A 27,573-nucleotide genomic window follows, 5' to 3' on the forward strand; every position below is an offset into this window, starting at 1 on the left:
AGCCTCATCCCCTCCACTAGGTCTAGCCCTCAGCTGGATTTATTCTAACCAGATTTATGTCTGCCTTAGTTCTTGCTGCAAATCTGGATGCATGAGTGATAGCTACACCGGGAAAATCAGAGTGGGAGGAAGAACAGTGAGATGTGTCTTGAGGCTGTGCCCAATGTTAGATCTTGCTCAGAGGCAGTTTCTGGTATTAGCTCATGAATAAAAAAAATGCCATGCGCAGTCAACTGCCAGCCACTGGGAGCTGTGGGGACAAGACAAACCAGTTTTAATGAGGAAAAGATTCCTCTCACATAATTCCTAGCTGATCCATAACAGGAAATGTTTCTGTTTCTCAGGTCTCCATGCACAGAACAGTTCTGTAGCAGCTGAAGTTCTTCTCTGAGACTCAGACTTTCATTAAACAAAGGAAAAAAGAAAAGATAAAATGTCTGGCCTTCATAGCTGTGAATAAAACCTTTCAAGCACAAAAAGAAAGTCAAATCTTGCCTGTGCATGGAAGTTGATTGCTTTAACCACTTTAAAAGGCAGAATGGAAGACATTAGCCTGGTATAAAGATATTTTATACCAGTGTAGCTAATCCCATATGGCAGGGAAACATATGGGCACAGCTCTCAAACACTTCTATCCTAATAGAGGACCAAGCATACTAGAGGAGGCATTTTGGCCCATGTTGGCAATCAGGAACAACCTAATTTAGCACAAGTGATGCAACTTCTGCACCTGATGCAGGAATACCAGAGGCACTCAGCCCTTGGTTCATACAGAACCTCTTCTTGCACAGCAATTACATCAACCCAAACCCCAGTTGTAACCTTACTTTGAACAAGGCTGCTGTGCTCATATCAGAATGGATATGTTCCAGAAATTTCTGACCATATCACAGCATTGTTAGGGCTTTGCTTTTTCTTTTTAATAACAGAAGCCTGCACACAGATGTACCTCGGGTTGCAGGCAAGTCATCTTGTTGGCAGAGCTCACTGTGCTCGGGAACTGTTCTGACCTTTCAGCAAAAGAAGGATCATTATGTCTGTAGAAACTGAGTTTTCTCTCTAAAGGATGGCTGTGAGAGCAGCAAGTACATCTTTGCAACAGAGCACAAGTCTAAATCTGCATCTGCCCTGAAATGTTTGTTCTGAGACAAGTGGAGGCAGTCATCCTCTTTCTAGGGGGCATGGACCCTAATGAATGTATCATCCCCTTGATGAGCTGTTTCTGAGAAGTGTAACTCCAAGGGGCTTCTTCCAATGCTTTTTCCTGGTTTTCTTATGACCCTCAAAAATACTTTGTCTGCTTTTCAAACACCTGGAAAAAAAAAAGCTTCAAATGGTTTCTGCAGCTTATGTGAGCTCCCTGGGGCCTGCAGAAGAAAGTCATTCTGGTCTCTTCCTCCCTTGTCCTCCAGCTCAGCTCTGCAGCTCTCTGTGGCAGATGGCAGAGCCTGATTTGTCCCAGGTACCTGCTCTGTGCCAGCACCTGGAACTGTGCCTGAAGACTCTGGGCCCTCAGGACTCTGCCCTTGGGCCTGTGTTTCCTTTGCATAGTCATCTTCTCAAATGGTCTCAAGCTACAGGAACAGCTCGTGTCAGTGCTCCAGCAGCCAACCATGGACATGGGCTATGGTATAGATTGTCCATGCTGTTACCAGTACATTTCAATAAAGAGGTGTCATTACAAAACCCAGGTTTGCTTCCAAATTTCTTTCCTGAACTTTTAGGTGCTGAATTTGCCTTAGTCTGCCTCCAGTGCAGCATCAATATTTTTAAGAGAGGTAGAAGGCAGAGGTACATTTGTGAGGACACTCAAAAATTTCCTTATCACTTCCAAATTGGGGATGTTAGTTTTACAGTGGACCTTTTATGTGAAATATCTCTATCATACCTTGTTCCAGTAGAGTGTTACCTCTTGTAGCACCCTGCAAGGGGTTTCAAAGAGAGACAACTTCTGGGCTGCCTGATGGAAAATTCTCACTATCTTTTCATTGCCTGAAAGGGAAATCCCAAAATCTGTGCTTAGATATTTAGTGGTGTTTCCCTTCCATCTTTATGCCTGTGGGTTGTGTCTGTAATTACTTGCACAAATGTAGCTCATTTTAGCATGTGCCAGTCTCTGGAGACCAAATTTTTCTACATTATTGAAGCAGTATTGTCTGGAGCCACACTGCCTTCAAGATGTGAAAGGGACTCTTACCCAGTGCTGAGAGATGTCTCTGGCTTTGTTTCTGGCAAGTACAGGTCCAAAGACAGTTGTGAAAAGTCACTTCTTGAGGATAAGAGTAATTTATACTCCTGAACAACATCCAAAGGGCTTCTCAGTCCCCAGAACACAGGCAAAGGCAGTCAGGGGAGTGAAGGACAAGAAAGCAGGGAATAATTGCTTTCCTCAGAGAATTTTTCTTTACCGTTTGCTAACTGAATGCAAACAGACCAGTGTTTCCCAGCTCTTAAGAGATTCACCACAAGCTTCTCCCGTTTTTCCCTGCTGAGCTGCAAAGCAGAATCTGTGGGCTTTGCTGTGAGGCACACAGTTGGCACCTTGCTCAGGAAAACCACCTCCTCATACTCAGGCACATTTCCCAAGTGTCACACTTCACCTGCTACAGCAGACAGGCCCTCCTCAATTACTCACCCCAACCTGGGCCAGCCAGGAGTGGCCTCTCCCCTCCCAGTCCCTCCACCTGCAAAACCTCATACAACCAGGGCTGAAACCCATCAGCTGTCCCAGCCCTGTGCCTGTGGCAAGGAAGAGCAAGGGGGGCTGGGTATGACAGCAATAAGGATTTTCCTTGCCATGGCAAACCTCAGCAAGCTGAACAGCCACCTTCCTGCTTCTTTCCAGCATTCCCCATCCCTGAAAATCTTCAAGGCCAGGTTGGACACAACCCTGAACAACCTGATCTGGTGGGTGTCATCCCTGTCCATGGCAGAGGGGTTGGAACTAGATGATCTGTAAGGTCCTTTCCAACCTAAACCATTCTGATTCCCCGCCTACCCCTTTAAGCTCAGGGCATTCAGCAGCACAGCTGAGGACGTGGTCAGTCCTTGCTTTCTCAGGGCTTGTTAAACCTGTAGAGTGTGTCTGCTCAGCAGCAGGTGAGAAGCACAGAGGCAAATGCTGACAAAAGCCCAAAGGCACCAATTTCTATAGGAAATGCCAGAAAACTGGAGTGTATGAAATATAGTTCATGAACTTTGATGGGGAGGGGCAGCAATACCTTGCCAGGTGTAGGATTTGGCGAGGTTTCACACTCAGAGAGGACACTGGAAATATGCAGAGCAGCTTCCAAGGAAGAATTAGAGGTAAGCTTACTCTGTACAATATAGAAGTGAGCTTGGAGGACAGCACTAGGGCAGCTGGAGGATCAGCCTGTCCAGGGAAAATTGAGCTGCTGAGAGGGCTTGAGGAGTCCAAACCTGGCACTGCCTTGGAGAGAGGCCTGGTAGCTTGGCAGCCACGCTGTTCTGCTCTGAGTTCCAGAAGCAGTGAGAGGTTTGGTTCAGAGCTGGTATTTGCTCTGTGGTGCTGCTCCTAAAAGCATTAAAAAATGCTTTCCTGTTTCATTTGGCTGATTTATTGTTTTTCCTCTCTTTTCTTTCTCAGCCCTGTACTAGTGGCTAGGCTTTGTTCTCACATCTAGGACTGTGTGCTAGGCAGGAGACCTGTCAGGTGGGATGTGAGCTCAGAGCAGGGACAGCCATTTCCCAGTTTGTTCTAGGTATAGAGATATTTCTGCCTGGGATTCTTGGAATGTCTCTCTGTGACTGCTTTCAAATTAATCCAGGTGTTCTGCTGTACCATGAAAAATGCCATTAAACACAAGGAAGGAAACCCCCACAGATGCACACATTTGCCTTTGAACAAATGAAGGCTCCAAAGAGATGGAAGTGTAAGTGATGTGCTGCATGCAGACAGTGGGAAGCATTAGAAACACTGGTATTACTTTGCAAATCCTTTTTCAAAGCAGAAGCAGTAGGACACAGCCACATCAGACACATATCATTTTTCTGTTCACAAATGCTTTTAGACACTTAATCATAGCCTGTGACATGTGCACAAGAGGATGTGCATTGGACCAAATCCTTGGTCCATATGCTCTGGAGCAATCCCCAGTTCCTCCTCAGTTACAGCCAAAAGTGGCATGAGTTTTGGGAAAATCATCTGTCTTGTTATCATTAGGAGGATGGATGTATTCCCTGCCATATATTATAACCAGTGCTTTTATCATTAATGTTTAAATGAGACCATTACTCCCAAATGCAACATCTTTCTTTAATAATATCAGATTTTCAGAGCTTCTAATCTCTGCACCCAGACAATATTTTGTTTCAGTCTGTCCTTATCTGAAGCACGAAATTTGTCTTCTATTTCTCCTGCTTGGTAAATTGCATTTTTTCATATGCTGCCACAGATGGTCTCCATGGCCAGACTTCATTCTCTTAATTTTCGTCTTCAGCCAAGCACTGCTTGCATGAGAATTTTGGCTCTTGTTTGGTATGGGGACTCAGCAAGGAGAGGCACATGCCTGCCACTGGGCCATGCCCCTTGTTTTGGAGCTTTAATTTTTCCTCTGTGCACTCTGGTTTTTTGTAAAGCATAATTTAGTAGAAGAGCCTGGCAGGTCTGCCATGTGCTTGAGTATCTGGAAGCACAGGCAGAATTTCTCCCACACAAATGATCCCACCAGAATCCAGCACTGCTGCCCAACACAGAGGGAAACAAGAACAAAGGGGTCAGAGGAAAAGAGTAATTTCTTTCTTAGCAAGAGATACATCACTGAACCAGAAACTTTCAAGTGCAGCAAGCTACAAAGCAAACTTAAACTATGCCAGAGAGTGAGCTGCAAAGGGGAGGAGGAAAAGCCAGTCTCTGGGGATGGGATTATGCACATCTGACATCCTCACCTGGCTTTTCAACACAAGGCTGGAGGAACACTGCAGCAGATTGCTTGTGGAGGCTGCCTCCTCCCCAGCACAGGATATTGGGAGCAAAAGCCATCTATTAGGAGCAGTTGAAGGTGCTGCCATACAGGACCTGTGCACAGGTATGACTGCAGGATCTTTCAAGGGTTTTCTTGTATTGTCTTGTCACCCTCCAGCTCTTTCCCACAGAGGACACTGACAAAATGTTTGCCCTCTATAGGGGCAGGTAGCCAATATTTGAGTCTGGTACTTACTCAAAAAGTTATTGCTGTCCTCTTGGTTATCAGCCATGGCTCTTCTAACCAGAGTTTCACATTGTGTCTTGTAATGCACACACCACCTTACCCTGCCAATAGAGAAAGAAGCTGACTTGGAGCCAAGACAAATGAAATGTTCTCTGCTCATTGCCCAAGCTGAGTAAAGCACTGAAGATAAACAAATGTGTGCCTAAAACTTCTTGGATTTACTGTTTTTATATCCCAGGTTAACTTGGTTCAGTGAAGTATTCTTAGGGACATTTTTAACCTTGGCAACCTTAAAAGGGGAAGGATCATGGTGTCTAACACCCTTCCCAGGGGAAGGGAAATCTTAAAAGCTGTCCATGATTAACAACCCATCTTCTCAAACAGCACTACTTCTGCTTCTGCCAACAGTGGCCTCTGGGAAGTTGAGATCCAACCTCTGCCTGCTGGGCCCAGGTGCAGATAAAGCCACCTTTACCCACCTTATATGCTGCAGCTGTTTTGCAGGTAGGTAGTGGAGAGCAAAGCCTGCATTTGGGGAAAAGCTTTTGATGGCTCTCAGTCATTTTGTGTGTTTGGTAGCACATAAAGCTGTTTATGTCTATGATGTTTCACAGCACTCAGCAGGAAAGTGCTTAAAAATATAAAACTTCTTGTAAAGAAATTCATAACCTTCCTGTGCTCATCAGAGTATGGCTCTCAACAGAGGCTTCCCCAAAAGAGAAACCTGCAAGCCAAGGTGATCTTGCTGCTGTCCTGAAGGAGGAGATCCTGTTGACTGAGGCAAGAACTGAGATCTCCTCAGTGTACAGACTTGTCTGGTAAGACATTGTGGGTTGACCTTCGTTGGATGCCAAAAAGGTGGTACCCTCATTGGTACCACAAAAGCCACTTCATCACTCCCTGTCCTCGACTGGATGGGGGAGAGAAACCCTAACAAAAGGTTTGTGGGTCAAGATAGGACAGGAAAACTCACTCACCCCTTGGTGTCATGGGAAAAACAGACTCAACTTGGGAAGAAATACTCTATTATCAATTAGATCAGAGTAGCATAATAAGAAATAAAAACTACATCTTAAGACCCCTTCCTCCCAACTTGCCCTTCTTGCTGGGTTTAACTTCACTCCTGATTTTCCTTATCTCTTCCATCCAGCTTGGAGCTGGCTGGCATTGGCTCTTGTCAGACATGGGAGAAGCTTCTGGCAGCTTCTCACAGCAGCCTCCCCTGTGGCCTTCCTTTGCTCATAAACCTGCTCAGCTGGGCAAATGGGGGAAGCAGAGCTTGGTCGTGGCAGCACATATGAGCACTGAGAGGGTTTGGTGCACTGTGATGGGCACTGGTGGGAGCCAGACTTTAATGCAGAACAGTGTGATGCCGTGTGGAGCTGAAACAGCCACTGTGGGACATCTGTACATAAAGTGCCCTTCCAGGATCAGTCACCACCACAGCTTTATCCAGGTAGCAGGGGCAGCGTTCTCCTGTGCACAGCACGGAACAAGGCTGGTGAGGAAACGCAAGAGGGAGCACAGAACAGTGTTTAATAATGAACATCTGGCTCTCAAAGCACAGGCTGAGAGGCTGATTTATCGGCACCGAGACAATAGGCTATTGTGCTGTGTCACAGGGACCATTCGACTGGCTCTATTCATTCCTACAGATATATGAACTGCCCATCTCTTATAAATTACCTCCTCCTGTCTTAGGTTGTGGCCTTCTCACTTCTTTTCTCTCCTGCTCTTCCTGAAGGGTATTTTTGAGCTGTAATATATAAATATTTGACACTAGTGCATTTCTTTTCCTTGGCTGTGGTCAATGGCAGCATGTAAGAGTGTTGTCTAAGGGGAATTTTGCTACTTGTAGCAAAACCAGATCCTCTTCACTATGGTTTGTTCTGCCCTTTCATATTCTGGTATGTAATGTGACCAGGCAATCAGTGGTAATTACTACTATCTAAGACATCAGGTGCTCTGCTGCAAACTGCAGACCTGCTCTTCCCAGGTTCTTTATGAATGGTGCTACCAAATATTAGTGAGGCCTTGAAAATCCCTCAGGAAAATTGAATCTGCATTGTTATTGTGTAAATAGGAAAACAAAGGCACAGTCAAGTCCCAACACAAATTATGAACTGTGATTCTGGGACACCCCAGTTCTTGGCTTCCCAGTGTTGATGCCAAGGGCCCCGGGTTCTTGCGTTGTGAGATCTGTATTTCCTTCCCACCAACGTAGAGTGGAAGAGAATTGCTGTTTGAGAATAGAAGGAAGCATTTGCTATCTCTGTTCTGTTTCCATTTCCTTTGGCCCAAATAATGCTGTGAAGTACAAGACTGGAAGAGGGAAAAGTATGTTATAAAAGCAGTGATAACTTAGCATTCAGCTAAGGAAATGTCAGCACTAATAGTGTTTGTGCAGTCTTAATTCAGACCCCTCCACACATACGCATTTGAAGACAGATTATGTTTCCTCTAGTCCCCCTTGTTTCCTCTAGTCCCCCACCTCATTTAGTACCCAGAAAGGATGACGCTCAATTAGTGAACAGTTAGTCAATAATCTCTTCTGTCCTTACTGTTGTGGAAGGATCTGCTGTCTTATTTAGTGCCCATCTTTAAACCCTGCTCTGAATACAGCATTACTCACTTTCTCCTGGGCACGTCTCTGGAAATCTTTGGTGTTTGGGTACTTCAAAACCACAAGTAATTATTGTCACAGCCTGCAAGTTAATTAGTGAGACCAAACTCCTTGTACCAAGGAGGGAACAAAGACACAGACTGAGGTTGGAAACCATTTTAAAATTGGAATGTTCAGTGGAAAGACATTGAGGTGTTCGAGTATAACAAGAAAAGGGCAACAGAGCTGAGGGAGGGCATGGAGCACAAGTCTGGTGAGGAGCATCTGAGGAACATTGAGGATCTTTTATCTGGAGAAAAGGAGGCTCAGGGGAGACCTTATCACTCTCTGTGACTACCTGAAAGGAGGTTGTAGCCAGGTGGAAGTCAGCCTATTCTCCCAGGCAACAAGCAATAGGACAAGAGGAAAAGGCCTTAATTTGCAGCAGGAGTGGTTAATATGGGATATTAGAAAAAATTTCTTCACTCAGAGAGTGGTCAAGCAGGGGAACAGATTGCCCAGTGAGGTAGTATAATCACCATCCCTGTCCAAACTAAGTGTAGGTATTGTATTTAGGGACATGGTTTGATGGTGAACTTGGCAATGCAGGGTTAGTGGTTGGATTTGGTGGTATTAGGGGGCTTTTCCAACCTTCTGTGATACCAATGACTGTTTTCTTTGTTTTTAACTGCTTGATCCAAGCTTATGGCAGAATGACTTCCGTTTAGGATTACCACTGTTCTGGTCTTTCCCTGCACAACAGCCATGGAGGCCTTGCTGCTGTTGCCTGTGTATGAGCTGGGGAGATGCTGTGCAGGAGCTCTGAGCCTTGGCACTCAGCAGTGACAGGTAGATCAGGCTAGTTAAACGTGGAGTAAACCCAACAGATCTGCTCTGGCAGGCCCAGCCAGACAGAGCAGGAGAGTGTCTAAACCCTGCTGGCAGAGCTGCCCGGGCAGGCTGTGAGCCAGCAGCCTGGGCTTGGACACAAGGACCGTGGTGGGCAGGAGACTGGACACATGGTGCCTGAGCCTGCTCCAGAGGCTGATCATTCAGGCAAAGCTAACATAGCCTTGGCCTCAGGTTTTCAGGGTTAAAGGCAGCATTGGTGCTGCTGGAGCCAAGAGGAAGCGTCAGTCTTCAGAAAGTGTCACCCAAAAACTGCAGGCCAGTCTTAGAAATAATCTGCAAGCAATTTGTCCATGGTCATATGGGAAATTTGTGGCAGGCTGGAAATATGATGTGGACATCCATCTCCCAGCCCAGTGTTTTAATAACAAAGCTGTACTTCCCAGATACTCACCTACTTTGTTATTTTTTCTTCTATCAGAAACATTCTTTATACATGTCTATTTTTTTTCCTGCAACAGCTTTACAAGGGTGGATCTCTGTTACAAACCATTTTTTCCCACTGAATACTGAGGGTATTCTAATGAATTTAGTTTTTAGAGCCCTGTGGAAATATTTTTGATAATTAACATTCAAGCAGTCCAAATACATTTGCTAACCTGCAGAAACATAAAGCAGTGAGAACTTAATTCACCAGTGAGATGCCATGTAGAGGGACCTGCAGCTAAAAGGTATCAGCATTTTAGAAACTGCAATCCAAGGGGAAAAATGCTAGAGTGTGTTGCATTCAAAAATATGAGTGAGTTGGGGTAAATAGAAATGCTGTTCTGTGAAATGATGCTTAGGGAATAGCTAGTCAAACCTTTCTGTTTTGTCAAATTAATACTTCCAGGCACAAAATGGATCCCTTTGAAACTTTTCAGTCTTTTAAATCTTTTTGTTAGTGTTCTTCTGTGCAAGTTTAGACAAGACTTAAGCAGCTAATTTCAACTAGCACTTAATTTTTGCAGAAATTCTGGATACCTGGTGACTCAGGCTAAGGTCAGTGAAAGGATCAGTCCAAGCCATTGTCCAGGAGAGGGTAAGGCCAGAGCATCGTGGTTGTTCTTAACCAAGGTAGTCAAAGCTTGATATTTATCAAAGAAGATCACACTTCCCTCCACACTTCAATAACCTAACAAAGAAATGCAGTTAGCTGAAAAGGTTATTGTGAGAAGCCCTGTTTAGACACTCGTTACTGTGTTTCTTTACCTGCATGCCATGGAGATAGTTTAAGAGCAAAGTCATCCTCTCCACAGGGTGCAGAGCTCTATTGGCTATTTTAAGACATAGAGGCAGCAGGAGAGGAAGGACTACTGATGATTTGAGAAATGATAATCACTGTGCAAGGGCAAGATGCACAAGTGCCAGTGACTCAGAAAATTGTGTGCCAGCCAGAGGGAGGACTGCAGGGTGAAGGGGTGGTGGAGGAACAACCTCTGCACAGCCCAGGCTCAGGAAGCTGCTGTTCCTTTCAGGCACAAACGTGCTGCTGTGACTCAGTTCAAAGCCACATCAGCCAATTGTGAGATATTTCTGAGCAGTGAATTGTGAACAACTTATTCCTTCCAAAACCTGCCTCTACCTCTTTGAAATTACATTGCAGAGATTTTTGGGGTGCCAGAGTTATGATTTAAGGACAAGTTCTATTTTTGTGGCAGGGGATAAGAAGGGTCATCTCTGAAGAGGTGTTTGTGTAAGCTACAGCAGTGAATTAATGATTAGAAAGCTTGCTTTCTAATCATATAATTAGTTTAATGATATGATTAGAAAGCAAGCTAAAAACCCAAACCGTTAAACCTGTGGATATATTTTGGACCCCAGATTCTTCCTAGATTAAAGTTGGTTACAAGCACCTAAAGTAGCAGGAGACAAATCTGGTGAAATAACTATGCAACTTGGAGAGACTCCAAGACCATAGAGGGAACATAGCCAGAGTATCTAACCTGGACATCTGAGGTTTGGTATGATACCATAAGATAGAAAATGTGAGGTCAAGAGGACCCAGGTGTCATCCCCTGATGAGGTGAAGGTGGGTGTCTGTGTTGTACAGGACGCAGAAGTCTCTGCAGAAAATGTTAGAGAAAATATTCAGGAATTCAGATGAATAACTGCAGAGATGTTTGGGAAGTCAGTAATACTTATGATAATTCATGAAAAGGCTATTGCTAAAATATAGAGGCAGAGACAAAGATGATGAGAAACAAACCCACAGGCTGAAAAATGTTTTCCAGCACTATGAAACACATGGTATCCTTACAGCAGCAGAGCATGGACCATTTCAATACTACCCAAAAAAGTCTATTTCCTAATTATCCTGTGCAATTCCTCATCCCAGTAGGGGCCTTGCCCTAGGTTCTTCACATCTCCCAAGTCCTGGCATTATTAACAGTACATGTGGCTTCTGGATCTCAGGATGAATTTAAAGGCTAGTGACACCCCATGGCTTCTTCATCAGTCTTTCAGCCAGACAGGGACAAACTGGCCTTGATATGAATCTGTATCATTGCACATAGCAAAACACAACACTAAGACATGAAGGGCTTTCAAAAATAATACTTGGGGGTTTTATTGACATATTGTCCACAGGGAACTGGGAGAGAGAGATTTGGAAGAAATGTGAGAGAAGTGTTAAAAGCTGTCAGTGTAATGCTGTCATGTGTTAATTAATGCAGGGGAGAAGATGATTATACTGAAATGATACAAATAGCCTTATCTCAGGTTAGCAGCAATTGACTGGAGTTTAAATCATTCACCAGAATTAATTAAACATTGCATCCAAATGCCTCAGAAATTATCATAGTGCAAATCATCACAGGACAATAGCAAGCCTCATCATTAGTTGGTGTGAGTTGGTTTACTCCACTGACTTCATAATACCTTATCAAACCAGTCAAACAATAGGAAACAATAATCAAAGGATTTATTTCAACCACTGAATAATTCTAGCAGACTCTCAGAAAAAGAGAGGATTTTGTTATCAATTTTCCCAGCACAATGTCTCAGAGCTAGCTCATGTTGTCAGACCAAAAGCCATTACAAAGAAAGAAATCACAATCTGAGGGGCTGCCTCTCTGCTTCTGGAAAGATACTCAAAAGCAGGCCAAATTTACCACTTTATTCTGAGGCAAACTTAGTCACCATTGCCCCATCCACAGTAGGCCTGTGAATACTTCCACATGTGGTTATAGAAGCCAGGGAAAATCAACATCATCTGCTCCAAGAGGAGGTAGGTGGAGTTAGCTTGAGGTGAGGCTGTCCTCAGACCACTGAGAGAACATAAGTCACAAAGTTTTTGGAGACATCTGGGCTTCAGTGAGCTTTGGAGATCCTCAGATTCAGGGGTGACATAAAAGATCCTCCAAATTTGGTGGGATTGCTCAGGGTAGAGAGCTGTATGTGTGGGAATGTGAACAGTCCAGGAAAGGAGCACTTTTTCCACCCTGCTGCCATCTTCCCTTCTTAAACCCCAGGAAGATATGTGAGCAGAAAATTCTTAATCTTACAAATTAATCTGAAAAGCCTCCTGTAGCTGTACAAGTAATTCCAAACTGCAGATGTTCACAGCTTGTAAATCTTATGACTGCATGCAAACCCAAAAGCACGGGAAATCCATGCACCCATCACCAGTGAACAAATTAAATTAACATCTAGCTTGTTACTAGAGTCCTTGTGCTGCAAACTTGTCAAACACTCATCCCAGCAGAGGCAGAGGTGTCTTTTGAAGTGGCCCTGTGAGCCACCAGCCAAGCTCGTCAGCTCAAATAAGCAAAGCCTTCAATCCTCTGCCCAGCACATCACAAGCATGCCCTTCTCAGCTCCTTTGATTGCTCTTGCTGGACTTTTTGACATAAGCTGCCTCTCTCCAGCTACATTTTCTTCAGCAGTGCCTGGGGACTCTCCCGTGACAGCTGATGATAAGGTGAATTTGTTCTACACGAATTACAGTTGCTGTTTCTCCCTTCCCTGGGGAGAGCAGTGATTATTTCTCTCTCTGGAGTTGTGCTGGGTTTCTGGCATTTGCACTGTCTGGCATGTCACTAGGAGATGGTGCAAACCCCCGTGACTCCAGTGCATCTCTTGGCTGCTGGACTCCCAGGCACTGGTCCGCAGTCCTGTGGGTCTGGTCCTCACGATATTGCAGGATAAGCAACAGCCATCAGTCAGCTAATGCCTCTTAATTTTTTTTTAAATGTTTACTCTGCAAACAGTATTAAAGACAATTTAAGTCATGGGGGAACGTCAGGATGACAATGACTTAATTTTTGATACAGAGCTTATCCATGACTTCCCTTTGGGCTGGGTTCTCTCTGAAGGTGCTTTAGTTTTCCTCTCCTACTGCACAACACATGTGCTGGGCAGCGTTTTAGCATCGTGGTTTACTCCCTGTAAAGGATTGTTTGCAAGCTGAGAAGCTTCCCTCCACCTGCAGTGGGGTTCCCCAGGCAGTCCCATTGCAAGTCACCCTGCTGGGGGCTACCTGGGGAAACCTGGCCCCTTTGCAGTGCTGCAGGTGTCTACAATGCAACAGGGGACACTGTGAGGCCAGGGACTGTCATCTCCTACCACTCACATCTCTGAGGTGCCTTTACTCATATTATGGCCACATATCCAGCTCTCCAGTTTACTCAGCACTGGAGTCACGGCCCCAGGGTCTGCCTTACAGGCAGTCAGGAGAGCAGCAGGGCAGCTGCTGCCACACCACTGCATTTTACAGAGGCACAGGGAGCAGCCAGGGCTCAGTCATCCCAAGTGTGCATGTCAAAGTCAACACAGGAAGGCAGCCCTAAGGGAAAAACAACCTTCCTCTTCACCATTCACCTTTGTCACCTCTTCTGTGAGTGATCAAATTCCCAGCTTTGCTCTGGAAACCTTCCAAAACTCCCCTAATCTCTGCAAGTTTTCTGTCTGCCTTTTCCTATCTTTGTAGTTGTTGGCAATTTTCTCATCCAGTTATTAAACAAATGGTCCTAATATGCAAGGGGCACCTACAGAACCAACAGCAGTAAAAAAGATGCTTTATGCATAAAGAAATGACTACCATAATCTGGTTGGAGGAAAATGCAAAATTTTAATTGCTATGTGAGTGGCATAGAAAGAAGGACATGGTTTCCATGTGTGTTCAAAGAACCAACACATTTCTGATGTAATTGCAGAATTAGGCATAAACAGCAACAGTCAGCAGTGTGAGGAGGTTTAGAAAAAGGAAATGTGATATCTAGATAGCTGTGGTTCAGAATTACACACCAGACAACAGATTATTAAAAAATCAAATAAACAAAAAAACCCACAACATATGTACTCAAAAATGGAATAGAGAAAGGAGTAGGCAAAGCCACAAGATCATCTGAAATTGAACCAGGTAGGAAAACTGATGAGATCAAATCCCTCTGAAAATGCTTTTGTTTTGGTGCATGCAACTTACTTACCAGGAGGACAAAATTTGTGCAGCAGCCGCTGCCTAGCCTGATGCAGGATGGCCAGGAGCATTTTTAACCTCCTAAAATACAGCAGAGCACAAGTCCTCATCTCTACACAATAGGTACGATGCAAGCCTGAGTGCAAATCTTGGTCTGGCCTGTAATTTCTGTATCCATAGGTGAGCAGTGCCTCTTGGTTTGCTTACACTGTGGACTGCTGTAATTCCTTTCATCAGATGCCAGCCCTTGGCATATCTCATTTTGGTTTGGGGGCGCTTTTTTTTTTTTTTTTTTTTTTTTTTTTTTTGTAGTTGAAAAACTAGAAGTAAATTGGATTTTGTGTTTGCTCTGAAAGCTCTCCAAATGTTCATGTAAACGAAAAATCTTTGTCCTCTACACTTCTATAGCTAATAAAATTTGTTATTTTTAAATTTATGGTAGGATAAAGGAGTAAAGCAACAGTAAATCTTGTTTCCAGTGACACTGGTTAGAAAGAGATGCTGTGATGCCAATTGTATTTCCTGTGCCCTGCAAGGTCTGCTAGTCTGCTGCAGTTTAAGTGGGGCTGAATGATGTGGGGAGTCCTGGGTGGAGTTTGAATACCCGAGTTTCATTTTTACCTGTCCTAAGCTACACAAAGGGCAAAACCAAGGTCTGTTTTCACCTTTGTTCTTTCTTCTGACCCAGGCTTGGTAGTGGGGTCAGGCATCTCTCCTTGACAGGAAAATGCTGAGGTGAGTTTTGCCAGTGGTGAGCAGCAGTGGTAAAGGTTTCCACATCCACGAGGTTCAAGCCTCTCTCAGTAGGATGGATGCAACATCTGTGAGTGAAAGAGGATTACATTGAAAACACTTCTTTACTGTCGACTCATTTTTATCTCTTTCGCAAAATACTTCATTTACCATACTGCTTCCATTAATTTATACAAAACCAAATATTTAGCAGGAAATACTGACTTTTCAAACTAGGGGGAGAGGGAAAAGAGAGTCTCTGGGCTCAGAATTTCCAGCAATTTTTCACCTGTCTGCTCAAGCACTGTAGGAAGCTGTACAAAGTTCTCAGTAGCTTGGCCATAGGCAGATTCTTTGGACCAGGCTTTGCTGAAGTTTCACCTACAAGTAACCCCAGAGGATCTCACTATGGACATGTACATCAAAGGTTGTTTAAGTTCCCATCTCTGCCTCTGGATGTTTGTTTCCTGTCTCAGGAGCGAGGATGGAATAAGCTTACATCAGTTTCTCTTCAGCAAATATGGAAGCAGCCCTGGGAATGTAGAGTGCAAATATCCCTCTTTACATGACTTCTGCTACCAGGAAAAAAAAAAGCAGCACTCATGGCATCTTGTCAGGTTCCATAATATTGCTTGACCTTTCACTTCAAGTACTCCTTTCAGATTTTTAAGACCATGTGAGAAACGTTTCATTCATCAAGGTACTTGGAAATTGTTAAGTATTGAAATTACTGGAAGTAATGAAAGTAAGTATTGAAATTACTGTCTTTTTGTTAGCTTAAGAGGAATGCTGGTGAGTCACCTGTGATCCTGCACCTGTGGGACAGCTCTTCTGTCAAGCATCACAGGCCCAGCTCCTATCAAAAGGATTCTTAAGTCTTCAGGAGCAACCAGCAGGTGAACAAGCAACTTTCTTGCAGACATTTGAGTGCCTCTATGTCCCTGAGAAGCTTTGGGCAGTGGCTTTGTTTCAGTTCTGTGGTGTGTTACCAGGCAGGAGGAGGCACAGGATGAATGCATCCCCTGATACGGTTCAGTCTGTTGACAGGTGGAGGAGTTCCTGCTTTCCAAAATGCAGGGAAGAGCACACAAAGCCTTGTTCATATCTCCAGCTTTCTTTGATCTATCTGAAAAGAGATTGAAAGTCGCCTTCTCTGGGATTTACTTCCAACAACCATTAATGGCACTCAGTCTTCCTTGGTTTTCCTTCCTCAGACCTTTCCAAACACATCTTGCTTTTTCTATAGTTTTAGGCAGAGACATGCCTTGGAGGAAGATGTTTTAGGAACAGCTTCCCTGTTTTTTATATCCATAGCAATAAATCCTGTTCACAGGATAATGTGGTGCCCACTAAGTGCAGCCCATTCTGGAACAGCAGTTTGCTGCAGCCTACAAATAAAATTGATTATTTCAGCTATTTTAAGGCATTTCCAGTCACAGTTATTCCTCAGCAACATGGATGGATATTTTTCCAAACTAGGACACAGCTGGTTTATATTATAGCTGCACTCACAGCATCCGAGAAGGAGTCAGATGAGTCATCCCAAGAACCTTTCAGATGTGGGGTGGGAAATCTATTCATGTATTATGAGAAGCTGGTCCAATATCCAAGGATCTGTTTCCCAGAGCAGATAAGCAATGGATCTGGTGAGAAAAGCTCTGCTTCTGATGCCCTTTCTCTCTTTCCAAAGAGAGAGAAAAAAAAAGACAGAGCCAACCTTGGCTGTTCACAGAGGAGATATTTGGTGTGTTGTAGGGAGGAACACGGCACAAAGTTAAATCAAACTTCCAGCAAAACCAAAAAAAGTTTTCAAATCATGTCTGTGGGGGTTGGAAGGGTTTGCGTGGGTGCTGGCAGAGCCAGGTGCTGTTGGGATGTGTCACACCCTGCAAGGACCTGCCAGGCCACCTGCCTGGCTTTGGGCACCAGGAGCCTGCTGGGCAGGAGGAGGTACAAGGCCACCCTGACCAGCACTGGACAGCCTTCAGAGGAGAGAGAAATGCAATGGTCACAAATGAGCACTGGAAACCTGGCTAATGACTTTGGCCCTCAGTTGAAGGCCATCAGAGAATGTCACTATCATGGTTCTTCTTGCACCTAACTTGTAAATAAGAAATTCCCTGTGGCTGCCTCATCCTTAAGGAGAGGATTTTTGCAGACCTGGGCCTGTCACTGTCTGCAGAGCCTTAGGGGAAGAGCTGTGGAGAGCTTGTTAGTGGGCAGTGAGTGCCTCCTTCAGGAACTGAATGAGGCTGAGTGGGACATAATGTAAAGACAACGATGTAGATGAACGTCTTGATGCTGCTCATGTCTTACAGCTACTGTCCACAGCCTGCATGACTGTGGCTGGTGGAAAAAGGGCTTGGCAGACTAACAAGAGAAATGCCATGTTGTAAAAACACAGTTAAGGTCTCAGCTTGTCTGTGTTCAAAGGAGAACAGGTCTCTTGTGGAGGATGTAAATGGCAACCTCCCATCCTTCAAGGGAACCTTGTGTGCCCCTCTGTGCAAAAATCTCTTGTTCACTGCTGGCCTAGGTGAAAGCAGCAAAAGTTCAGCAGGGACCAGAGCAAAGGGAGCCTCCATGGTTCATGTGTACAGCAAGGCCAGAGGATGGAAATTTTTCTACATCGTGTTGCAGCATGTCAAAAGTGGAGGCAGTCTAGCACATCTTCCCCTCCAGCTCCCCTGGAGATTGATTGGGAAAAGATACTGGAGGAATCACCTTTCTGATATTGTATGCTTCTGCATTATGAGATCTGTATCCTCTGGTCCACTGGAAGAAGGTCTTCATTCTTGGTATATTATTTAAAAGTCCTTATTTTCCTGGATATTTTTATCACACATTACCAATTTTCTAGGCTTCAGAACTTTGCATTTTTATCAGCTCTGATCTGCTTCCCCTCTATTTCTCTGTCATATGGTGCTTTTCTATTTCTGATTGGAGCCTTCACTTTGCCACAGAAACTGGAAGGGATTTTAGCCAATATTGTCTTCTTTATTGATTGTGGGAATATGATTATTTTGGTTTGAAAAACTGTTGCTTTCCATTAGCCTTCTGTCTTTGCCCTTCCTCCTGTTTGCTTATAATTTGCTTATAATTTGCTTATAATTTTTTTAGTTTGGAGGAATTAGGCCTTCTGAATCATCATGCTTGTGTGTCATTTATTAAGTGGGATTGTCCTTTTTCCCCTATTAAGCAGTAAGACTGTCACTCAGGTTTTGCAGTGTGAATGTGTACAAAGCCCCAGGATATTAATCTCTCCCTGGATGTCAGCAGCACCTTTCTCCTCCCTCCTTAATTGCAGTGAGACCTTGTAACTGAAGTCCCATGGTTTTCATGTCTGAGGACATGACTGTGCTAAGGTGAAGGCCTGCACTGTTGCACAAACATTTCTTAGCTTGAAGTTACCTAAGAGATGTCATAACCATGCAGAAGATGTATATTTACTAACTTCAGCCCTAGGGAACTGCTCAGCCTGTGGTATCAGCTCCCAGGTGAGGATATTCACAGGATGCTGCAGCTCCTGGGGAACTTTGGGCCCTGCACAGGCCCTGCATAAGCTGAGGCCATCCCATTTCACAGCCACTGTTTTTCAAACCTCCTGTACCCTAAGGGGCAGAGTTTCTCAGTGCTGGAAATTGTAATATGGTTTGTGGGCAGAGCAATTATCCCAAAGCAGAACTCTGTAGTCGGAGCAAAGAAGCTTTATTAGGAATCTGCAGAGCTTCTCCCTTGACCTTGTCCCCAGGGATGTGGTGCTATCCCCACCCTTCTCATCCAGGACAGCTAGAGTCAGGCAGAGGTTCTCAATGTTTCTGCAGTTTACACATAAGAAAACCTTAAATGCATCTGCAGACAGCCAATGCTAAAGGTCAAGCACAGAGCAAGGGGAGCCTTGCTCAGAGCTGCCCCTGTGGGCACTGAGGGAGGATTGGCAGTGCAGAAGGCCCTCCACAAGACCAATTGGGCATGAAGGGGACACAGATCCTGCAAACTCAGGCTTAAGTAGCAAGCAGCCAGGTCTGAGCTTGACCCAAGGGTTCCACAGCATCTGCTCATGGCACCGCTGGCAGCACACTGGGGCTGGCAGAGGTATCACTTATCCTCCCCTCTGCTGTAAATAGGAGAGGCAGGGATGCTGGACAGAGCAGGAGCAGGAACAAACAAGGTCTCACCAGCTCTTATTAGTCTCACAAAACATTGTGTGAACCTGTGGTTTTGCAGCCAGCTTTGGCTGTAGGGCCCCAGCGCACAGGTTAAGAGGGTTTGTGCACCCAGGAGTTCAGCAAAGACAGTGGCTGAAGGCCAGTCACATCCTGGCAGTGAGCACTTGGCTAGACTTTCAGACAAGCTGCAAATGTTTCAGTCAGGCCAAAGTTACAAAGAATGAACCGGGGGGCAAAATCCTGGCGTATTGTGAATGTCTTGACATATAATGTCTGCAAGCTCTTGATACAATCCCAGCTAAGGAGATGATGAGGAGTGGAAACAGCATGGGCACTGCTGTTTAGCTCATTATTTAGACATATAAGTGCCTCATGGTGCCATTGACTGTGCTTATACAGCCTCATTTTTGAGGTAATTAGTTGTTGGATTAAATACAAATCAACTGTGATCTCTCTCAATAGGAGAGGAAGGGAAGGTCTTTGCATTGGCCAAAGAGAAAGTAGGACTGAACATGAAAAACAGAGTTGTGCTGTCAGCAGAGCAGACTTGCTGGAAAAATTAATATTTCAGAGAGGACAAAGTTTTCATATTTTTCTTCCTTTTGGGAAGATGTGAAGCATACCAAGGTTTGCAAGAACCTTGAACTACTTCTGTGGACACTTTTATAAAAAAAATTATTGCAAAATCTGATTTACTAAATGTTTAATGTGTCAATAGACAAATTTGTGGCTAAATAAACATATTTTTTCTGGAAAAAAGGAAAAAAAAAAGTCTTAGTAACTCTTCATTTTTTGTTACAACTCTTTTGTTTCCCCAAGAAAAATAATGTAATTCCCTGAACGTAGGGCAGGACTGTAGGAGGTTGAGACTGGAAGCCACACAAATAAGTTACCTGCTATGTCACCCTGCTTGGCAAGTGTTGCTTCCAGGAGAGGGTGAGCAGGGGCATATGGATAAATTCCATAATATACTGAGTAGCAAAGCAAAGGAGATTCTGGAAGGAGAACAGGAAAATGTTCATTTTGGAAGGGATGTGAATTTTCTGTTACAGAAGCAAAGAACACAGAAAATTCAGTCAAATGCCTGATATCTGCATTACCATTGTATTTTAAGTACTTTTTGTACATTGTCTCTGGAGTGGAACAAAACTGAGCTAGATCCAAAGATGAAAAAAGAATGTGTAGGGTCCTGTGCCATTTCCCACAGAGAATAATAGAATCACAGAATGGTTTGAGTTGGAGGGGATCTTGAATATCACCTTGTTCCAACCCTCCTGCTGTGGGCAGGGACACCTTCCACTAGACCAGGTTCTCAGAGCCCCATCCAGCCTGAACATTTCCAGGGATGGGATATCTGCAACTTCTTTGGGCAACCTGTTCCAGTGTCTCACCACCCTCACAGTAAAGTATTTCTTCTTCATACCCAGTCTAAACCTTCATTCTTTCAGTTTACAGCCATTCTCCCTTGTCCTGTCAATACATGCCCTTTTGAAAAGTTCTTCCCCTGCTCTCTCATAGTTCCCTGGTAGTGATTGTATCTCTGTTTATCTTTGATGATAACTGTGATACAGCAAATTCCCCATCCCTGCTCCCTGCTGTAAACTTACTTGCATCTGTCAAGTGGAAGACCTTTGTGCCCTCTCACCCCACAGATTAGGTAAAGGAGTTTGGTGAGTAAAGAAATAAATTATTTATAAACGTTTTGTTGTGTTGTTTTTCTTCAGCTCAGTATCTGGGCAAGGCAGTTTGTATCTCTCTGAAGGTCAGTTCTGAGAATCAACCTGTTAATTAGATAAAAATACAATTTCATCATTACTGCAGCAATCAAGGGGACTGTATACTGCTACATTTAGCAGAGAGGAGCTTCTGCTTCATTTTTTCCTTCATGGAGTTACAGTGCAGACATAAAATGTAATACTCCCAGCCTAAGAGTTGACATGGGGCTATGTGAGAGTGAAAGCTCTGTGGTTGCAACCTGGGTCTTCTAAAAGGTAATTAAATAAGGTTTTTTGAGCTCCACTGTATTGCACAAAAGCATGCCAAGCAAAGGGAAAGTTTAACAGTCAGACCAGCTAGAGAAGTAATGAGATTTGAAAGCTCAATTTGAATAGAACAATGGATCAGAAAGGTGCCTTGAAATGTGAAGAATTAGTTTGCTTTCTTGGTTCACTTAAAATAAAGTAAAAAATGTGTTCTTTCCCCCAGAAAGATTATTTAAATCCAGTATAATGCCAAATGGCATTAGCCACATGCCATTTCATTTAATTTCATTTCATTCTGATGCCCTAAATACCTCACCTCAGGCACTGAAATGGCTCATCCTGGAATCCTATTCAGCCTTGAGAAGAGATGACTGAGAGAGGATCCTATCCATGTCCACAAGCATCTGAAGGGAGGGTGTCAAGAGGATGGAGTCAGGTTCTTCTTGGTTCCAAACAACAGGATGAGAAGCAATGGGTAGAAACTGGAACACAGGAAGTTCCTCCTGAATGTGAGGAAGAGCTTCTTTACTATGAGGGTGACTAAGCACTGGAACAGGTTGCCCAGAGGTGCTGTGGAGTTTCCATCTCCTAAAGCTGCCTGGACAGTCGTGAGTGATCTGTTCTCAGGGACCCTGCTTGAACAGGCAGGTTGGACTAGAGGGCCTCCAGTGGTCCATTCCAAGCCCAACCATTCCTTGACTCTGTGACTCTGTGAGCGACACAGGAAGGGGCCCTCTTCCCAGCATGTATCCCTACAATGCTCCAATGTGACACACCAGGCTCAAAACCCATCCACACTGTGACTGAGGAGTGCTGGTGTGCCCAGGTTATTTTCAAGGATGTGGCATGGTGGCAGCATCAGGTTTCATGATGGCAACAAATTACCGACTAGTTATTATGTTTGTCATCATCTGAAACAAGATACTGAAACACAAATAGGAATTTTGCCATGTTGTACCATTGCCTGGACAAGCCCAAGGAGGCTGATGGAAGATGTAGTTCAGCTGATTTTCCAATCCTTCAGATTCTCTCATATTCCAATACAAGCTGGGAGGATGAGAGCAGTAAAGGCATTTAAGATACAAGAAGAGAAAACCTGGAAACACGGACAATCAACAGAACTTGATTTTCAGTCAATTGCATTTATGTAAGGATATAAGCCAAGAAAATTATTACGAAAGCATGACAGGGAGAGGACAGTGACATGTACAGAGGATTTGGATGTCAGCCCTCAAATAGTCAGAGAAGCTTACAGTCTGCACTGTCTACAAATGACAAGACCTAAGAGTGGGATCAATACAAGGCTGACATGCTAAATCAATGTAAAAGAGTATACCTAAACCAAATGTCACAAATCACAAGTACAGACACTGAAAAATAGAGGCAAGTCACAGTGGCTGCACAATTACATTTCAATCTGATCTGTGTTTGCTTAGAAAAACATTTGTGCATGTTCCTACCTGCTATCTCGAGTGACAAGTGTGAAGATGAGGGATTTGAAGGCACAGAAAATGAAGTAGAGCAATGGAAGCGTGACATGGGCTGACACAGTAAGTCTGTGACCTCTTTGTGGCCAGTATGGCAATTGCAGCAGACTCACATGCCCCATCTTCTGCAGATTGGGTGGGGCAGAAATTCACTCAAAAGAGTAAGACAAGAGCAGGGGTTTTTCTTAGAAAAAATCCAGAGGTTATGGAGAAGTGCACAGCCCTGGGCACTAAGGGCCAGGCTGAGGGATCCCAGTACTGTGGATAACAAGATTGTGCGAAAACCTTGGTGAGAAAATGCTAGAATCTGCCAATTTATCCCTCTGAGGAGGGTTTTTGAAGCAAGGATATGGCAACCTTGGTATTGGGGCAGCTGAATGCCTGAGACAACACCGAGCATTGGCTCATCAGCCCAGCACAGTGTGTGAACACAAACAACTTCTAACTTCAGCCTGAAATTATTGTCCCCCATGATGGCTTCCTGCTCTGTCCAAGCAAGGATGCAGCTCTTCATTAGCAATTCCTGTCCAGTGGCTAAAAACATGCTGAATGAAGGGTTTAGCTTAATGGCATGTTGGTCCAACAATATAAACACAAAAAATTATAATAATTAGAAAGGGAAAGCTGGGTCAGGAAAATACCTATGGGCTGGACTGCGCCCAAAGACATTTTCTCCACTTCTATTATGGTCTTCTGTTTCCAATTCTACACATTTTTGGCCTCGTAAATACTGTTGTTTATTGTTATCTAATCTCTCCTGAGTGCATGGTTCATCGCCTGAGCTTCTCCTGAATTTGTGATAGCTCAGGGAGAGCCATGCCCTGGAGAGCTACTCTGAAGATATTCATAGGACAAATAAATTCCTATCTGAGAGACAGAGTAACAAGAATAAGACATCTATTGTCTCACTCACTGAGGGAGGCCAGGCCAGCTGCTCTGCATAAAACCTTCAGCATCCAAGGGCGATAAACACTGTGTCTTCTGAACAAACACCCACACTTTGCATCCTCTCCACTTTGCATAACATCTGCTGAAATCAGTGTTTGCTGCTTCAGACAGGAAAATGTACATCCATAAAGAAGAGAGCTAGAACAGAAATTATTTGCAAGCTGGCAAGAAGGGTTTGCATCCACTTTCCTTGCAAAGGTGGGCAAATACCCCTCCAGCTCTGCTCCAGAGCTTAGTGGTACTGTCAAGCTTGCTCAGTCTGGTGGTGCTGTTTCCTTTGGGTATGCTTCACTGTCAGCTGTAACTGATAGAAACCTGTGAAATAATGCACCATTTATTTCAAGATCAATTTTGAAAGGAATTGTTGGCTCAGTGTTACTGGCTCAAATGAAATATCTTCTCCAGAGAATGCACTTCCTCAAACCAGGCATCTTGGCACATGACCACTGTGAGACTGATGCTTCATTTTCTGGTAACTGAACACTCAAAAGAAGCCATAACTGGGGATCTGAATGATTTCTTTATTCATTTCAGAGCAGAACCTGGCCATGTTCAGGCTTCTAAGGAGCTCCAATTCTGCACGTGCACTGTGCATCTTAGGAGTATCTATTTCAGTTGCATGCTGTGAGGACAGCAGTGTGCCTCAGTACCAAAGATCAGCAAATGGAAACAGTCCTGTGGAGGCACATATCCAAAGGCATGTACCTTGTGGAACAGTGCTTTCAGAGGAGCAGATAGCCCACAATGTCAAGCTTCACCACAGCAGAAACAGGAAGCCTCTGAGAGACTCCCCAGAGCGGCAAGGTAACAACGAAGTATTTAGGAGCATAAAGACCTTTACAGCAGAGTTAAAGGATTTATTAAGATCAGTCTGCACCACAGAGAATGCTGGGAAATATTGGCCCCAGATGTATTTTTTCAGGCTCAAATCGTAGACAGTGAGATGTTAAAACATGAGGTGTTGAAGAAGCTAAAGAGCCACAAGCTGCTAGAAATGAAAGGTATATACCCCAGGAGAACTGGAGGAATTTAAGGAAAGAGGAGCTAAGTTGCTAACAAAAATATGCTGCCTCTCATTTATGTCATATCCATGTTTTAGAAAGAGCTGATCCTAGGATGGGGGACCAGTGAGCCCTTCTCCAGTGCCAGCTACATTGCTGAAACTAATCAAAACCAGAAGTTTAGTTGGATGAACATGACAGAATGGGGACGACTCAGTCTGGATTCACTGAAGGGAAATTGTCTCTAATCTACCAGGGGTTTTTTTAATACATTGCCAGAAGAGTGGATGTGACTTTCTTAGACTTCCAAGAGACATAGGACAAAGTCCTCCACAGGAGGCAATCTGGGAAACAAATACCGTGGTATATGAGACCAAATATTGTCACGGACTAGAAATTGCCTAAGAGAAAAGATTGGTTACAACAGGCCAAAGAATGTACATTAACCTTCCCCTACAATATTCTTAATAGGACTGATGCTTAGTATTTTTAAAAAGGAATTAAAGAACAGACAGAACTGTGAGACGTGTTGGATGTGCTGAAGGCTGTGAGGAGGGTCCCACCATTGGGGTGTGCTGTGTCTCCTGCTTAGTGGGGTTTGGAAAAGCTCCACACAGAACAGTGCCACTAAGCAGCTGCTTGCAGGTTTTTATGGGACACCTGAGGTTTAGATGTTGCAGAGAAAAAATGCCAGCACAACAGGTTTTCGAATCCTTGTTTTCGGTTGCTTTGTAACTGAAGCTGATTTAAATTGGTTTTTGTCACTTTTCTAGGAATAAACACATCTTGCAGCCCTTTCTCAAAACCACTGCTCTGTTAAAATCCCCACGCAGATTTCACCTTTCTTGCAATCCCATCGACATATCTGCAATTATTCCACACAGGATTGCAGCCCAGTGGGATAGCAGGATCAAGCTGTGATTCAGCTCTTACCCTTCTGAGCTGCTGTGCAGCACAGTGAACATGACAATTCCTCGAGCTCACTGTGTGGTGCTGGACATTGCATGATTCCTCAGCAGCAGCAAAGTGGTCCTTCATCTGAAGTTTTTTGTACTTCTTCCATCTCAAAGATCTTGAGAACCAAGCATTAACAGAGCTATTGTTTAGGAAGAGGAACCATAATTTTAAAGGACTGGAAAACCTTCAAGATGCGTATCTCCCTCTTCAAGATTGCATATTTTCCCATTAAGTCATCTTTGAGTTGCATATCAGGTTCAATTTTTTGATAAGGATTCTGCAGACGTTATATCTTCTGTTCCCAGACACTTTTCTTTACAGCACGTGTCTAAAGGCCTTTTGTCAGAAAGTATCTTGCTTATAGTGCAGAAACAGCCACAATAGGGGTTTTTCAGGTACTGATTCTGTTATCAGCTAACTTTGCCTGTTCTTACAGTCTTTTACTGTTCAGACGTACTTTATTATTCCTTTCATGGTCTCTCCTTCTCATCCAGAGATACTGGAAAACTAGAAAATGGCAGAGAAGTGCTAGTAATGAAACAGATGACTATTTTTACCATGGTTACAAATACATTATTTTAGCAGCTAAACTGCACTGGAAACTTTTCCTGTGAAGGAAATCTAGGATTACTGAGCCATTAAGCAAGCAGAGGAGAAAAATGTATCTTTGTGAAAAATTAGCCGGATTCCACAAAGTGTTTTATTTGTGAGCTTTGACAGGTCAGTTTTTATTCTCACTGAAAAAAAACCCCAAAACAACCCTGTAACCACCCAAGTTCTTTAGGTCAAATAACTCATTTCATGTCTAAAATACAACTTTACTGACCAACAGTATATAGAGAGATCATGGAATCATAAAATATTTTGGGTTGGAAGTGACCTTTGAGGATCATCTAATCCAACTTCCCTACAATGAACAGGGACATCTTCCACTAGATCAACTTGCTGACAGCTTTGCTTGATTTTTCAATATAAAATACCTCTGATGAATGTTTTTAAGTGGACCCATGGATGCATTCTCAGCACCTCATCAGCACCAACACTGTGACTAGCCAGAAAACTACCTTAATATTTTTAAGATACTTTTGTTTTTCCTGGAGATCTTCAGTGAGCTCTGATATGCACCACTCACCAGCTGACTTCTCACAACTATTTAAATCAAGTAGATTAAAGAAGAGATTTGGTTTTATTGTGCCTAATGTTCAATCTCTCTCTCTCTCTCTCACACACACATATATTTACAAGTCTTAGGCTCATAGAATTAAATTGAGTAAGGCCAGATCAATTTCTGTTGTAGTTCTTCCCCATTAATTCCCACTCTTTGTCAGTTTACAAGGTACCTTCTTTTTTTTAAGACTGAGCCATTGATAAAATACTAAACTTGATGAACTCCAGAGAAGTATTGTTATCAGCATTCATAGGCTTAGGGCACCACCCCTATGTTTCTGTGCCTCCTGCAAAAACCTAGACAGTTTTGGGCAATGGAAATGATACTCATTACAGGAGGGTTTTCAGTTCTCTTTTGCAATAGCAGATTGTACAGGAGCTGATCCCATAACAGGTGGAGATGAGTGGTAGGGCTGTAGTTTTTAAATGTATTTATCTCATTATAAAGGATCACTCATGGTGCAGGAATGCAAAGGTTTGCATATCAACCATCACTCTTGAGTTAGCCAAAAGAGCACTTTCTCTCTTATGCTGTCAAACACAAATCATCATGAGAGGGCACTAAAGAGCTGTCAATAGCAACCCACTTTGAGACAAGGGTTGTGGTGAGAGATAATAGTCAAGTATAAAGTCATCAAATATTTCCACTGAGATCTGAGATTGTGGGATTTCAAAATGCCTTCAAAATACAGGGAAGCTGAAGTTCCCTGAGCCTTTTAAGATTCTGTTCTAAAACCTGAGCTTATGAAATATCTGGTCTGTCAAGATGAGAGGAGGTTTTTGAAAAGTGGACAAGCTCTTTTAATGATGAATTTCAAATACTTCCTGTTTCAAAAAATATTCTGCTTGGGAGACTAGAGATATCACGAGGCCTTAGAACACCTGGCAGCACAAATGGAAAATGAATGAATGAAATGCAAATTGGACATCTTGACTAGTAAAGATGGACTATTTTCCTTCAAACATTGGGTTGTGAATTGAGTGCCAAAGCTGATGCAGTTAGATTCAAGAGAGTCAACCCTGACAAATTGTAAAGAAAATCCCCTATCT

The 27,573-nt window shown here is 43.6% G+C and overlaps 1 long non-coding RNA gene across 2 annotated transcripts in view; it reads left to right on the top strand.

Annotated features, from left to right (window-relative positions):
* Positions 1-27,573, top strand: part of LOC134552494 (uncharacterized) — a 57,968-nt gene that overhangs the window by 7,905 nt on the left and 22,490 nt on the right. Inside the window, exon 1 of one of the 2 annotated variants that reach the window (XR_010080879.1) lies at positions 5,578-5,675. The exons of the other annotated variant lie outside the window; for it this stretch is intronic. This is a non-coding gene — a long non-coding RNA (uncharacterized LOC134552494). Of the gene's footprint in view, positions 1-5,577; positions 5,676-27,573 lie in introns of those variants that run through there. 2 annotated transcript variants of the gene reach the window in all.

Source organism: Prinia subflava, chromosome 7 (genome assembly GCF_021018805.1).
Source record: "Prinia subflava isolate CZ2003 ecotype Zambia chromosome 7, Cam_Psub_1.2, whole genome shotgun sequence".
In the NCBI taxonomy this organism is placed as follows: domain Eukaryota; kingdom Metazoa; phylum Chordata; class Aves; order Passeriformes; family Cisticolidae; genus Prinia; species Prinia subflava.